Consider the following 14,181-nt stretch of genomic DNA (forward strand, 5'->3'; position numbering starts at 1 on the left):
CTTCAGATTCTAAGTTATCAAATTTAGCGATATTATCTTCAATTGTTCTCTTGATCATAATTCCAACATTTACTTGCTTTTGTAACTTTCTGTTTTTTAGGATACCTCTGATATCTTTTAAAATCATTCAGTTGCCCTTGTGCTAATGTGTAGTTGTCTTATGAGCATTTAAAATTTGGTATTCTGAATGTTTCATACATCTATTCTAATTTTGTAATTCATAATAAGTGATGTTATGCTTAAAATTCTTTTAAATTAGATGCATCCCTTTTAAGTGAATAGAAACTATATAGCTAATACATCTTATCAGTGATTGTGAAGATTCTTCCACTTTTTAGAATTCAGATCATTCTGAAACTCCCATTGACATATTTGTTTCCTGTTTGTTGTTTCATTAATTAGCTTGGAATACCTATTTGGAAAAATTTATTTTTAATACAAGTTTATTGTTATTGACTTCTGTTTTATTTGATTCTTAGATTTATGATCTTAATTTCTATAATTTTATTTTAGAGTACTATTAGTAAAATTATTATTATTATTATTATTTATATACTTTAAATATTATTACTTTCCTACTTCTCTTAGATCTCTTAGATCTAGGTCAGAAGTGAACAAGTTTAATTACTTGGAAGTATATTTTATAGTTTCACGATAAGAGAAAACACCATGTATGAGTTTGATTTGACAGAAGTTTGATTATGGTGAGATTAGGAAGCAGTATTAAATGTATTTGAGAAAGATAAAATGATGAAATTATAGGTGCAGAGCAATGATATAATTAGAAGCTGTATTTAAATATTTAGAAGATTTTCATTTTACTCTGATTGATAAAAACTTGGATTCTTTTGAGAGAGATATAATCCTCTTTATGGAGTTATTGAAAGCTTGCTTCACTTGCTTACTCCTCAGGGTCTAAATGAAGGGGTTCAACAAAAGGGCCACAGAAATGGTGAGCACTGAGACACCTTTATTTATGGCCACTGCTTCCTTTGCCAAGGGTTTGACATAGATGAAGATACAGCTTCCATAGGTGATAGAAACTACAATCATGTGGGAAGAGCAGGTAGAAAAGGCCCTTTTCCTTTGTTGGACTGAGGGAAACCTCAGAATTGTCCTGATGATGTACGTGTAGGACAGAAATGCACACACTAGGGTGATAATGAGTGCAGATACAGCCATGAGGAAAACCATTTGTTCTATTACCCACGTATCTGAGCATGAGATCTTTAGGAGGGGACCTGCATTGCATCTAAAATGATTGATGCCATTGGAATCATGGAATTCCAGTTGGAGGCCCAAGCTAAAGGTGGGACAATGATCATCAAACCCAAAACCCAACAGCTGAGACAAAGAAGGTGCAGACTCTATTGTTCATGATGGTCATGTAATGCAGGGGTTTACAGATGGCCACATAGTGGTCATAGTACATGGCTGCCAGCAGAAAATTTCTGTTGCTCCAAACAGAATAATAAGAATATTTGACGTGTGCAAGCATTGAAGATAATGGTATTCTCCCCAGTTGATATATTGTACAGAAACCTAGGAATACAGACAGTGGTAAATGAGACTTCCAAGAAGGAAAATTTTTGAGGAAGAAGTACATAGGAGTTTTAAGATGGGAGTCTACCAACGTGAGTGTGATGATCGTCAAGTTCCCTGTAACACTCAACCATCAAGTGAGAAATAGAAAGATGAAAAGCAGGATTTGCAGTTGTGGGTCATCTGTCAGTCCCAGGAGGATGAAAGTTGTTGCTGCTGTGTGATTTTTCACCACTGAGTTTTGAAATCTATCCAGTTGACAAGTGAAAATCAAAGAGATTTTATGAGGAGGTTGGTCTATGAATTCTGTAGCAAAACACTTTGCAGTTACAGCCAAACAAACCAGTCTATATTTACTTATCCCTTCACATCAGTCTACATTTGTTTATGCCTTCACATTGGTCTACATTTAGTTAGCCCTTCACATTATAATCAGTATCATCACTGTTCTGACGGTCTTTCAGAATTTACAAGTGTGAGCGTGGATTATTCCTTTAGAATTCATGTTATTATCAAACCAACTTTTTCTCAGATCATTGTTTGCCCCTCAAAATTTACAGATGTTTGTTAATTCATGACATGGACTAAATTTACAAAAAGTAGGGAAAAAAGATGATACTACTTCATATGTATTTAACCTTTTTTTGTCCAAGACAAACCTTGGATATGGGATGTATCCAGATGATGAAGATGAATTCTCTTCAATTGTTACTTTCCAAGGATTCTTTAAAGGGTAAGATGTATTTCTCTTGGAAAACAAAGAAGAATGATGACAAAACACAAGCCTGGATCATGACACTTTCCTCTGTCCATTTATGCTTTTCTACTTGTTTTCCTATTCTTAATTCATAGTTGGTTTCAAGCACTACTATTTTATCTATTGGAGAAGGAAATGGCAAACCACTTGAGCATTCTTGCCTGGAGAATCCATGGACAGAGGAGTATGCTGGGCTGCTGTCCTTAGGGTCTCAAAGAGTTGGACATGACTGAGCGACTGAACCCTCATTTTATCTATAGTGTGAAGAAAGATTGTGCTATTTGCAAAAGAAATATGCTCATGTACATCCATGTTATTTTTCAGGTAACTGACTGTTGTTCCTGAAGCTCTGAAGTGACAGCTTTTTAAATATTATCAAAATTATTCTTCCATGCTGTGACTATTTTCATTATGTTTTTAATGCCTTTGACAAGATAATAGTTTCTTGTCTTCTCATCTCATCCCTGCTCAGTTTATGCTTTAAGCTTCTTCAACCTGACCTTCAATTCCAATGACCCCTTGCTCTACTAACACCTATAAAACTTTTATTGCATTTGAAATCGATGGCACATTTTTGTAGCTATTTTCAGTTCAGTTCAGTCGCTAAGTCATGTCCGACTCTTTGCGACCCCATGAACCTGGAGTCAAATGTTCTTTAAATTAAATATCAGTCATTTTTCACATGTCAGAGTACTAACCACTATATGATCATGGGCAAGCAACTGGGGACCCAATTAGTGATTTAACTGGGGACCCAATTAGTCATTTTCCAAAGGGATTCCATATCATTATTCTGATTTTTGTAACTTTGAATCTCTTTTTTTACACAGACATGAGTTTGAGCAAACTCTGGGAGATAGTGAAAAACAGGAAAGCCTGGTGTGCTGCAGTTCATGGGGTTGCAAAGAGTTGGACAAGACTTCGCAACTGAACAGTAACTATTTGGATGGTAGGTTATGTTTCCAAAATTGGACATGACTTAGTGTCTGAACAACGACAATGCCTTCTGAACATACAAGGATAGACTAGTATCCATATATATATATATTTGCACTTATGACACAAACAACTTTTTCGTAAATGTCTTGTTATTTCTAGGGTACATGGCTCCTCTGTGAATTTTTAATTTGTTTTGGTATATGTTATGCTCTTTTATTTTCTTTTTTTTCCCCTTAATTTATTTATTTTAATTGGGGACTAATTTCTTTACATTATTGTATTGGTTTTGCCATACATTGATATGAATCTGCCCTGGGTGTAAATCTCCAAAAGTGTTCCCACTGTATTTATTGAAAAAAAAGCTGCCTATAAGTGGAACCACACAGTTCAAAATCTCATTGTTCAGGAGTCAACTGAACAATATTAGTGGTATATTAGCACTGGATTGGTTTCTTTTGCACTGATTCTCTGTTAGGAGCCAAATATAGAAAGGACTTTCTATTACCCTAGGTAGGTGGTAGTACAGTTTAGTTTTTTAAATATAGTAGAAATCTCAAGAGTTTGGAATCAGACACACTCAAAAAAGAACTCTGACTTATACAGAGATCTATAACAATATTCAGTAAATTATCAACTCCATAGTTATTATTAAGCTGTTACTCATACTGCAAGATCGTTTCCTTCTCCATTTTCACAGCCTGATCTCATTCTCTCATGAATTGACTATGACTAAATCACAGTGACACAGTTAATATTGCTTCTTTTACTAGAGAAGCAATATTATTTGGAAAGGAGAACAAAATGTTAATTCTGATTGTCTTTAGTTCAGTTCAGCTCGTCATGTCCAACTCTTTGTAATTCCATGGACTGCAGTACACCAGGCTTCCCTGTCCATCACCAACTCCCAGAGCTTGCTCAAACTCATGTTCATCGAGTCTGTGATGCCATCCAAACATCTCATCCTCTATCACCCCCTTCTCCTCCTTCCTTCAATCTTTCCCAACATCAGGGTCTTTTCCAATGAGTCAGTTCTTCACATCAGGTGGCCAAAGTATTGGAGTTTCAGCTTCAACATGTCTTTCCAATGAGTATTCAGGACTGATTTCCTTGAGGACGGACTGGTTTGATTTCCTTGCAGTTCAAGGGACTCTCAAGAGTCTTCTTCAACACCACAATTCAAAAGCATCAATTCTTTGGTGCTCAGCTTTCTTTATGGTCCAACTCTCACATCCATACATGACTACTGGATAAACTATGGCTTTGACCATCTGGACCTTTGTTGACAAAGTAATGTCTCTGTTTTTTAGTATGTTGTCTAGGTTTGTCATAGCTTTTCTTCCAAGGAGCAAGCATCTTTTAATTTCATGACTGCAGTCACCATTTGCAGTGATTTTGGAGCCCCCCAAATTAAAGTATCTCCCTGTTTCAATTGCTTCCCCATCTATTTGCCATGAAGTGATGGGACCAGATGCCATAGTCATTGTTTTTCGAATGTTGAGTTTTAGACAGCTTTTCCACTGATTGTCTTAATGGCAAAATTTACCTGATTATTTGACTTGTAGTTTGCTTTTTAATTTTTCCTATTTTCTAAGGTGATCCTTTATCCAAAGTTTAAATTTAATCAGCTTTTGTTATATTTTTCTTCTTCAGAAATACAATATTGCTTTTAATCATCTTTTCCATCTTCATATTTTATTAAACAAGTGTGAATAGATCTTCTCATTTTTCAGAAGACAAGAATCTTGTCATTCTCCTAATTTATATTGGTCTTATCCTTTCAGAAACCTTCCCACAAATGCAAGGGCAAAGGTGATGTTTGTCTTAATGGCCTTTGTTCTCTCAGCTCACCACCTAAAAGCCCAACCTCTCTCTGTCTAACTTCTCAAGGTGTACTTGGCTGTGCATTGACGGTATTGTAAGGTAAGCCCTGACTGTTGACTTTTCTTTTCATAATGCAGGTGCCTGACTTTGGCTTTCACAGTCAGGGCATCCACTTCAAAGAAGGCTCCAATAAACACATGTCCAGTCACCAGACTAGGTAGAGATCCAGGCCAACATCACCCTCCACCCCTCTTGTCAGGCTCCTTTGTTTTAGAGAGCTTGAAAGTGAAGTGAAAGTGTTAGTAGCTCAATCTTGTCCAACTCTTTGTGACCCCATGAACTGTAGCCTGCCAGCCTCCTCTCCATGGGATTCTCCAGGAAAGAGTATGGAGTGGGTAGCCATTCCCTTCTCCAGGGCATCTTCCCCACCCAGGGATTGAACCCGGATGTCCTGGATTGCAGGCAGATTCTTTACTGTCTGAATAACTAATCATTTGTTTCTTTTGTTTTTTCTCTTCCCAGGCTTTCAAGTTCCTCACTTGTGTCTTAAGTTCACCATTAAAGAGTGAGCCCTTGAGACCCTAGTCCTGACCTTGGACCCCAACAAAAGAAGAATACCTAGTCTCCTCTCTGCCTTTTCCATTTCTCTTCCCATCACCTCAGTGTGTGGCAGCAAGTGTGTCATATGCTTTCCAGAATCTGTAAGAAATATATATCTTTAAACTTTTCTGATGGTTATGTCTAAAGGGAGTCTTGTAATCATAAGAGCCATAGGTCCAGTCTTATCCATAGGCTGAGATCTGTGCAAACCATTACTGGACTCCTACACTCTGAAAATCTCCTGAACTTACTCTTCTTATATAATGAAGCAACTCTGAACTTTTCTGTCACCCCTGCCTCCCACTGAAGCACATGCACTTACTTCTATGTCAGGAGTTGCTTCCACCTGGCTATTAGGAAATCTGAGACAGCCTATTTTAAATGGAAATATTCCATCCAGTGTCTACTATCTGTCAAGCACAGAGCTAGGTTCTGTATTATAAAACTCATTCAACTTATACTAGAATTCTCACTGTAGCTGTTTATTAATGTGGTACCCTCTTCTTCCACAAAAATTTGCATTTAACTACATTGTTTAATGTGTGTTACTCTGAATAGGATTCATCAAGTAGGTTCACAATATAGAGTCCTCTTCTCAGAGAGACCTAAAAGTTTTCAACTAGGTAGTGGGGTGGAGAGGTTAGGTGCCCATGAAAAAATAAAAATTAGACTATTTTGGTATGATGATCAAGAGTTTTATATGTATATCAATGCTTGAGATACACCCAGGCAATTAAGGAAGTCTGTTGCCTTACTTGAACATCATCACTTAAATCTACACTTCCCTTCCAATCACTTATTATGCATATATACATTATAATTTCAGATAAACATGAAAGAAGAGAAGGCAGCTTCTTCCTCTGTATTATGAGTTTTATTTTGTTGATATTATCTGTGACAATTATATATATTCTTCAACAAGAAGTAAAGGTCTATTTCTGTTCAGGGCACCATAACTGGTATTAATTATTTATAATGACAGTTCAGAAAATTTGTCACATCTGAAAACAGTCTCTGGGTTCCTGCTGTTTCTCCATCATTGAATTAAAGAGTATCTCCCTGGAGACATCAATTAGTTGGTTATATGTACAATTTTTCACTCCATTGGTTTTAAAATATTTCCCGCAAATGACATGAACCTCTGCATCTGGAAAAACTAAGTCCTCTCTTCATTTGGACATATGCCTTATAAAATCCCTTGAGGTACGTATGGCAAGGCCAACCTTGCTTTAAATGAATCATCACAGGAAAATGGGCATTCATGCAGAGAAACTAATGAAAAACTCTAAAAGGGGAAATGTGCAGATCTGGCACAACTAAGATGAAGACACTAACAAAGCTAATGGCCAACATCATTTAGTGACAGCCTAGCACTTAAATTCTCAAGACTTTTCAAAACTTCAATAAGTAATGGTAACTGTTTCCCTGGTGACCCTTCCACCCCCTAAAGGAGTGTTCTCTTTTCGAGCCTCTCATACCATTCAATAGCTTATACAAGGAGAGAAAAAGAGTGTTCTTTGTTTTCAAACTCTGAGATTTTTCTTATCTCTTCAATCCTTTTTTGCTATATAATTCCTGTTTTGCTTTTGTTAGGTAAGGTCAGTTTATTCACAGTTTCTCTTTTAAGCAAATTAAACCGCATACTAATAGTCCATGATGCTTTATTCTTTGACTTGTCCTTGATTGTGGTTTCTCTAAGAATTAATTTTCTCTTAACTACTTCAAGATGGTAAAACGGCCATAATAAGTAGAATAAGCAGTGAAATAACTAAAATCTGTTATCCCTGAGGTCGTCTTTCTCTCATACTTCTCCTTCTGAATACACAACATGCCAAAATTGTTAGTGAAATACTCTCCTCAACCTTGCTTTCTCCTCTGCAGTGCTTCTTAAACAGCAAAAAGTGTATCTCTCTGCTGAGTCTTCCAATTACTGTCTGTTGAGTAAGTTAGATATTTAGGGCTTTCCACAAGTAGCTTTAGAGTAAACAACCTGCCTGCCAGTTCAGGAGACATAAGAGACTAGGGTTTGATCCCTAGGTCAGGAAGATCCCCTGTAGAAGGGCATGGCAACCCACTTCAGTATTCTTCCCTGGAGAATCTCAAAGAACAGAAGAGCCTGGCAGACTATAGTCCATAGGGTCACCTAGAGTCTGACACAACTGAAGCAACTTAGCATGCACGAAATAGACACTGAGGAAAAATTAAAATATTTCTGCTTAAATTTTTCATCATAAAATACAGAATCTAGAATTTAGATTTCCAATTTAGAAAATGTTGACATTTTAGGCAGTGTAATATCCTTTTGGGGTATAAATCCCAGGGATTTGAAAGATGTGTTTCTGTGTATTCTTGAATTAATCTGCCTGGGTGCCAACTTATCTGTATAAAAATATAGCCCTGGTTATGACCTGAATTTTACAAAGGACTATTGGATAATTCATACTATGTCTATTACAAGTTTCCATATTACAAACAGAAACAAGTTTAAGCACATCATACAAGAAAATAACAACACATATTTCTTACTCTTATCTCTCAAAAGAGAAAGTAGTTCTCCTAGCTTCCTTATGGTACTTATTCATTTGACAATTTTTCCTGGCATCAACAGACAGCTCCTTACTGTGTTTGCCTGTGTGTGATAAGGGAGATGTACCTCTGCAGTGGTCTCACAGGATATTACAGTTCAGTTCAGTTCAGTCCAGTCGCTCAGTCATGTCTGATTCTTTTTGACACCATGGCCTGCAGCATGCCAGGCCTCCCTGTCCATCACCAACTCCCAGAGTTTACTCGAACTCATGTCCATTGAGTTGGTGATGCCATCCAACCATCTCATCCTCTCTTGTCCCCTTCTCCTCCTGCCCTCTAACTTTCCCAGCATCAGGGTCTTTTACAGTGAGTCAGTTCTTCACATCAGGTGGTGAAAGTATTGGAGTTTCAGCTTCAACATCAGTTCTTCCAATGAACACTCAGGACTGCTCTCCTTTAGGATGGACTGGTTGGATCTCCTTGCAGTCCAAGGGACTCTCAAGAGTCTTCTCCAACACGACAGTTCAAAAGCATTGATTCTTCAGTGCTCAGCTTTCTTTATAGTCCAACTCTCACATCCATACATGACTACTGAAAAAACCATAGCCTTGACTAGATGGACCTTTGTTGAAAAGTAATGTCTGTGCTTTTTAACATGCTGTCTAGGTGGGTCATACTTACTTACATACATACTTACTCCTTTTCTTCCAAAGAGTAAGCATCTTTTTATTTCATGGCTGCAGTCACTATCTGCAGTGATTTTGGAGCCCACGAAAATAAAATCTGCCACTGTTTCCACTGTTTCTTCATCTATTTGTCACGAAGTGATGGAAACGGATGCCGTGATCTTAGTTTTCTGAATGTTGAGCTTTAAGCCAATTTTTTCACTCTCCTCTTTCACTTTCATCAAGAAGCTCTTTAGTTCTTCACTTTCTGCCATAAGGGTGGTGTTATCTGCATATCTGAGGTTATTGAATTTCTCTCAGCAATCTCGATTCCAGCTTTTGCTTCATCCAGCCAGTGTTTCTCATGATGTACCCTGTATAGAAGTTAAATAAACTGGGTGACAATATACAGCCTTGACATACTCATTTTCCTATTTGGAACCAATCTGTTGTTCCATGTCCAGTTCTAACTGTGGCTTCCTGACCTGCAAACAGATTTCTCAAGAGGCCAATCAGGTGGTCTGATATTCCCTTCTCTTGAAGAATTTTCAACAGTTTATTGTGATCCACATAGTCAAAGGCTTTGACATAGTCAGTAAAGAAGAAATAGATGTTTATCTGGAACTCTCTTGCTTTTTCAGTGATCCAGCAGATGTTTCAATTTGATCTCTCGTTCCTCTGCCTTTTCTAAAACCAGCTTGAATAGCTGGAATTTCACGGTTCATGTACTATAGAAGCCTGGCTTGGAGAATTTTGAGCATTACTTTGCTAGCGTGTGAGATGAGTGAAATTGTGCTGTAGTTTGAGTATTTTTTGCATTGCCTTTCTTTGGGATTGGAATGAAAACTGACCTTTTCCTGTCATGTGGTCACTGCTGAGTTTTCAAAATTTGCTGGCATATTTAGTGCAGCACTTTCACAGCAACGTCTTTTAAGATTTGAAGTAGCTCAACTGGAATTCCATCACCTCCAGCTTTGTTCTTAGTGATGCTTCCTAAGGCCCACTTGACTTCACATTTTAGGGTGTCTAGCTCTAGGTGGGCTTCCGTCTATGGGGTCACACAGAGTCGGACACGACTGAAGTGACTTAGCAGCAGCAGCAGCAGCAGCTCTAGGTGAGTGATCACACCACCATGATTATCTGGGTTGTGAAGATCTTTTTTGTATAGTTCTTCGGTGTATTCTCACCACCTCTTCTTAATATCTTCTACTTTTGTTAGGTCCCTACCATTTCTGTCCTTTATTGAGCCCATCTTTGCATGAAATGTTACCTTGGTATCTCTGATTGTCCTGAAGAGATCTCAAGTCTTTCCCATCCTATTGTTTTCTTATATTTCTTTGCATTGATCACTGAGAAAGGCTTTCTTCTCTCTCTCCTTGCTCTTCTTTGGAACTCTGCATTCAAATGAGTATATTTTTCCTTGTCTCTTTTGCTTTTGGCTTCTCTTCTTTTCACAGCTATTTTTAAGGCCTCCTCAGACAGCCATTTTGCCCTACATATTCTTTCTAGTCATCTTTGAGGGGGTCTTCAATGTTGCATTTTCCATTTTCATATCAGATAGGGACTCTCATTAGAGACTCTCTTATTTTAAACTTTGGAAACACTTTCCTTTGGACTCTGTCTTGATGGATGAGGACCTGAAGTAAGGGAGGAGAACAAAAGGAATTCCTTTGGGATCTGGAAGAACTATGATGGTTCTAAGCAGGGAGTTGGCTTTCTGACTCCAACATTAATGATATTTATAGTCTTCTGCTCAATCTTCTGGAGGTGCCTGGATCATCCAAATGAATAAAGTAAATAATCGTTGGTAACCTAGGTTCTGACATCACTAATGAAACTTTTGCTTAATTAACTTTGGCAAAGCAAGTAAAACAGGCAGCAGCAGGGACACTATCTTCTGAGAGGGTAGATGGAACAGCATCACACAGAGGACACGTTCCCATTTTACTACTAGAAAAACAAACAGAGAAACAGATTTAATCCCCTACACTACCCTTATGGCAGAAAGTGAAGAGGAACTCAAAAGCCTCTTGATAAAAGTGAAAGAGGAGAGTGAAAAGGTTGGCTTGAAGCTCAACATTCAGAAAACAAAGATCATGGCATCTGGTCCCATCACTTCATGGGAAATAGATGGAAAAACAGTGGAAACAGTGTCAGACTTTGTTTTTTTGGGCTCCAAAATCACTGCAGATGCTGATTGCAGCCATGAAATTAAAAGACGCTTGCTCCCTGGAAGGAAAGTTATGACCAACCTTGATAGTATATTAAAAAGCAGAGACATTACTTTGCCAACCAAGGTCCGTCTAGTCAAGGCTATGGTTTTTCCCGTGGTCATGTATGGATGTGAGAGTTGGACTGTGAAGAAAGCTGATCGCCGAAGAATTGATGCTTTTGAACTGTGGTGTTGGAGAAGACTCTTGAGAGTCCCTTATACTGCAAGGAGATCCAACCAGTCCATTCTAGAGGAGATCAATCCTGGATGTTCATTGGAGGGACTGATGCTAAAGCTGAAGCTGCAATACTTTGGCCACCTCATGTGACGAGTTGACTCACTGGAAAAGACCCTGATGCTGGGAAAGGTTGGGGGCGGGAGGAGAAGGGGACGACGGAGAATGAGATGGCTGGATGGCATCACCGACTCTGTGGACATGAGTTTGAGTGAACTCCGGGAGTTGGTGATGGACAGGGAGGCCTGGCGTGCTGTGATTCATGGGGTCGCAGAGAGTCGGACACGACTGAGCGACTGAACTGAACTAAACTGAACATTTCCTAACAATGTGAGGTTTTAATAATTAACCTATTTTGCTTTCATTTGGGATTTTCCATAATATCTTATGAACTTTTTGATCAATCTAATCTAATCTAGTTTTATTTATTATTAGGATTTATGTAATTGGAGACTATATTATAGGATTTGGCTATTATCATGTCAAGAACTGTTCGAATTTTTGGTCTAGGACATAGAAGAGGTTAAAACAGTGCATTTGATTAAAATTCATAAAAACTATGATTTTATATGTAGAACTTCATGTGAGAATGAATCATACTGAGAAAGTACTTTTATGTAACTACACACAGATTTAGTCCTAGGTATTTTATTAGTTTATTTTTATCCCCTTTAGTATTTTTTTTTTTGCTAATGTATGTATGTGATATATATGTGATATATCTAGATAGTAATTTTGCAATTAGTAAAGGTCATGATCTTAATAAATATATCTTATAACAAGTCATATTTTTGCTATAAGATTTTTCAAACATGTAACTATATTAGGAATAAAGTATGGTTTGTTTACATGGATTTACCAATGGAATTTACCTTACCATAGAGTTGTACTATTGTATAGCTTTAAAATGAAACTTTTATTTTTAAATGAAATCTATTTTGTTTGAAAAACAGTGTATAGTCGTTGAGGTATCCATACTACTGGTTAAGAAATAGAACAGTCCCTGTACCTTAGAAACCTCCTGTTTGTCCTCTGTAATCACATCCTTCTCAACTGCTGACTGATGACTTAATGGACCACGTAGTTACTGTTTGCACTCTTCTTCAACCTGCTCTGTGCTGGAGGAGGCTGACCCATGAGGCAGCTCCTTTTTCCTGTGGATGTGACTTTCTTTAACCATAGAGAACCCCTTGTAAAATTATTGTCAAGTCTTATATCAAGATTATAATTTTCATTTTTTAAAAAATTTGTACATACTCTTTTAGCTATGCCTGGAAATCTGTGTAGAACTAGCTATTTACTCTTTCATATATATTTGCTAAAACTTTGTTGAAACCATTAGATTCTGGATTTTTTAATGAGTTGTAATAACTATAAAAGTATTCAGATTTTATATTTTTTCTGTCCCAGTTATATTTTATAGAAAAAAACTATTTACAAACTTACTGGCAAAATTATAATTATCCTACTTTTATGTCTATATTTATGTGCAGTGATGTGCTCTCTATTTCCCAATACAATTCTTCGATTTCTCTTTTTTTTTTCTAAATCACTCAAAAAAGAACTATCTCAGTAGTCCACTTATTTTCTTTTGCCTTGCAGCCCTTCATTTTCTGCTCATTACTTTTGTTTTTCAGTTTTTCCATAATTTTTGCTTTATTCTTTACTAATTTTTTCTTTGCAGTTTAGTTAGCTTTAATATCTTGCCTATCTCCTTTGCATTAATGCTTAGTTAATTGCTTTCAAGATTGTATTAATATTTTTTCTAATGGGATTTGGATTCCAAATATGCTGCTAGTCATCACTTTTTCATTATGTTACAAATTTGATACTTCATAACTTCATATGAGAGAGGAGCTTGGCAGGCTACAGACCGTGGGGTCAGTAAAAAGTTGGACAACAGTCCTTTCCTTTGCCTCTAGTTCTTCCGTTGTTTGTTGTCGTTTAGTCACTAAGTAGTGTCCAATTCTTTTTGACTCCGTGGACTGTAGCCCATCATCAGGCTCCTCTGTCCATAGGATTTCCCAGGCAAGAATACTGGGATGGGTCTCTGTTTCCTTCTCCAGGGGATCAAACGTATGTCTCTTGTGTCTCCTGTATTGGCAGGTGGATTCTTCACCATTGTGCCACCTGGAAAGTCCATGAGATGTGCATAGGTTGTTAATGCTGGCAGATTCAGACTTGCATGTGGAAAGGATGGTTTGCAAGAGCAATCTCCATATCTGGTGTCATCACTAGGATAATTATCTCAGGTAATTTTCATAGCAAAGATGATGCTTTTCTGTTTTCATGTTTCTCTAATTAGTGTTGTTTGACACATAAAATTTGATATTTGCTTGTATATCAGATATTCCTATATTCTATAAACTTGTTTCAAGTTCTTTTAAAGAAAAAATTAAGGCATTGGATATATATATATTCTTATATATTCATGTAAATAAATAAAAACATATACAAGTAAATATATATACAAATGTAAGTACATACATATGTTGCTGTTTGGTTGCTAAATCATATTTGACTCTTTGTGACTCCATGAACACACCATGAAGGACAACAGGCTTCCCTTTCCTGCGCTGTCTCACCGAGTTTACTCAAACATGTCATTGAGACAGTAATGCCATTCAAGCATCTCATCCTCTGTCACCCACTTCTCCTGCCCTCAATTTTTCCCAGCATCAGGGTCTTTTCCAAAGGGATGGCTCTTCGTATCAGATGGCTAAATTATTGGAGCTTCAGCTTTAGCACCAGTCCTTCCAAAGAATATTCAGGGTTGATTTCCTTTAAGATTAACTGGTTTGATATCCTTGCTGCATTCTCAGGAGTCTTCTCCAGCACCACAGTTCAAAAGCATACATTCTTTGGTACTCAGCTTTCTTTATGG

At 37.3% G+C, this 14,181-nt stretch overlaps 1 pseudogene; it reads right to left on the reverse strand.

Moving 5' to 3' along the window:
• Positions 1–813: 813 nt before the first annotated feature.
• On the reverse strand, positions 814–12,477 carry LOC129536063 (olfactory receptor 6C2-like; annotated as a pseudogene).
• Positions 12,478–14,181: the final 1,704 nt, after the last annotated feature.

This window comes from Moschus berezovskii, chromosome 6 (assembly GCF_049115385.1).
Source record: "Moschus berezovskii isolate FMDL1 chromosome 6, NW_MosBer_1.0, whole genome shotgun sequence".
Taxonomy (NCBI): Eukaryota; Metazoa; Chordata; class Mammalia; order Artiodactyla; family Moschidae; genus Moschus; species Moschus berezovskii.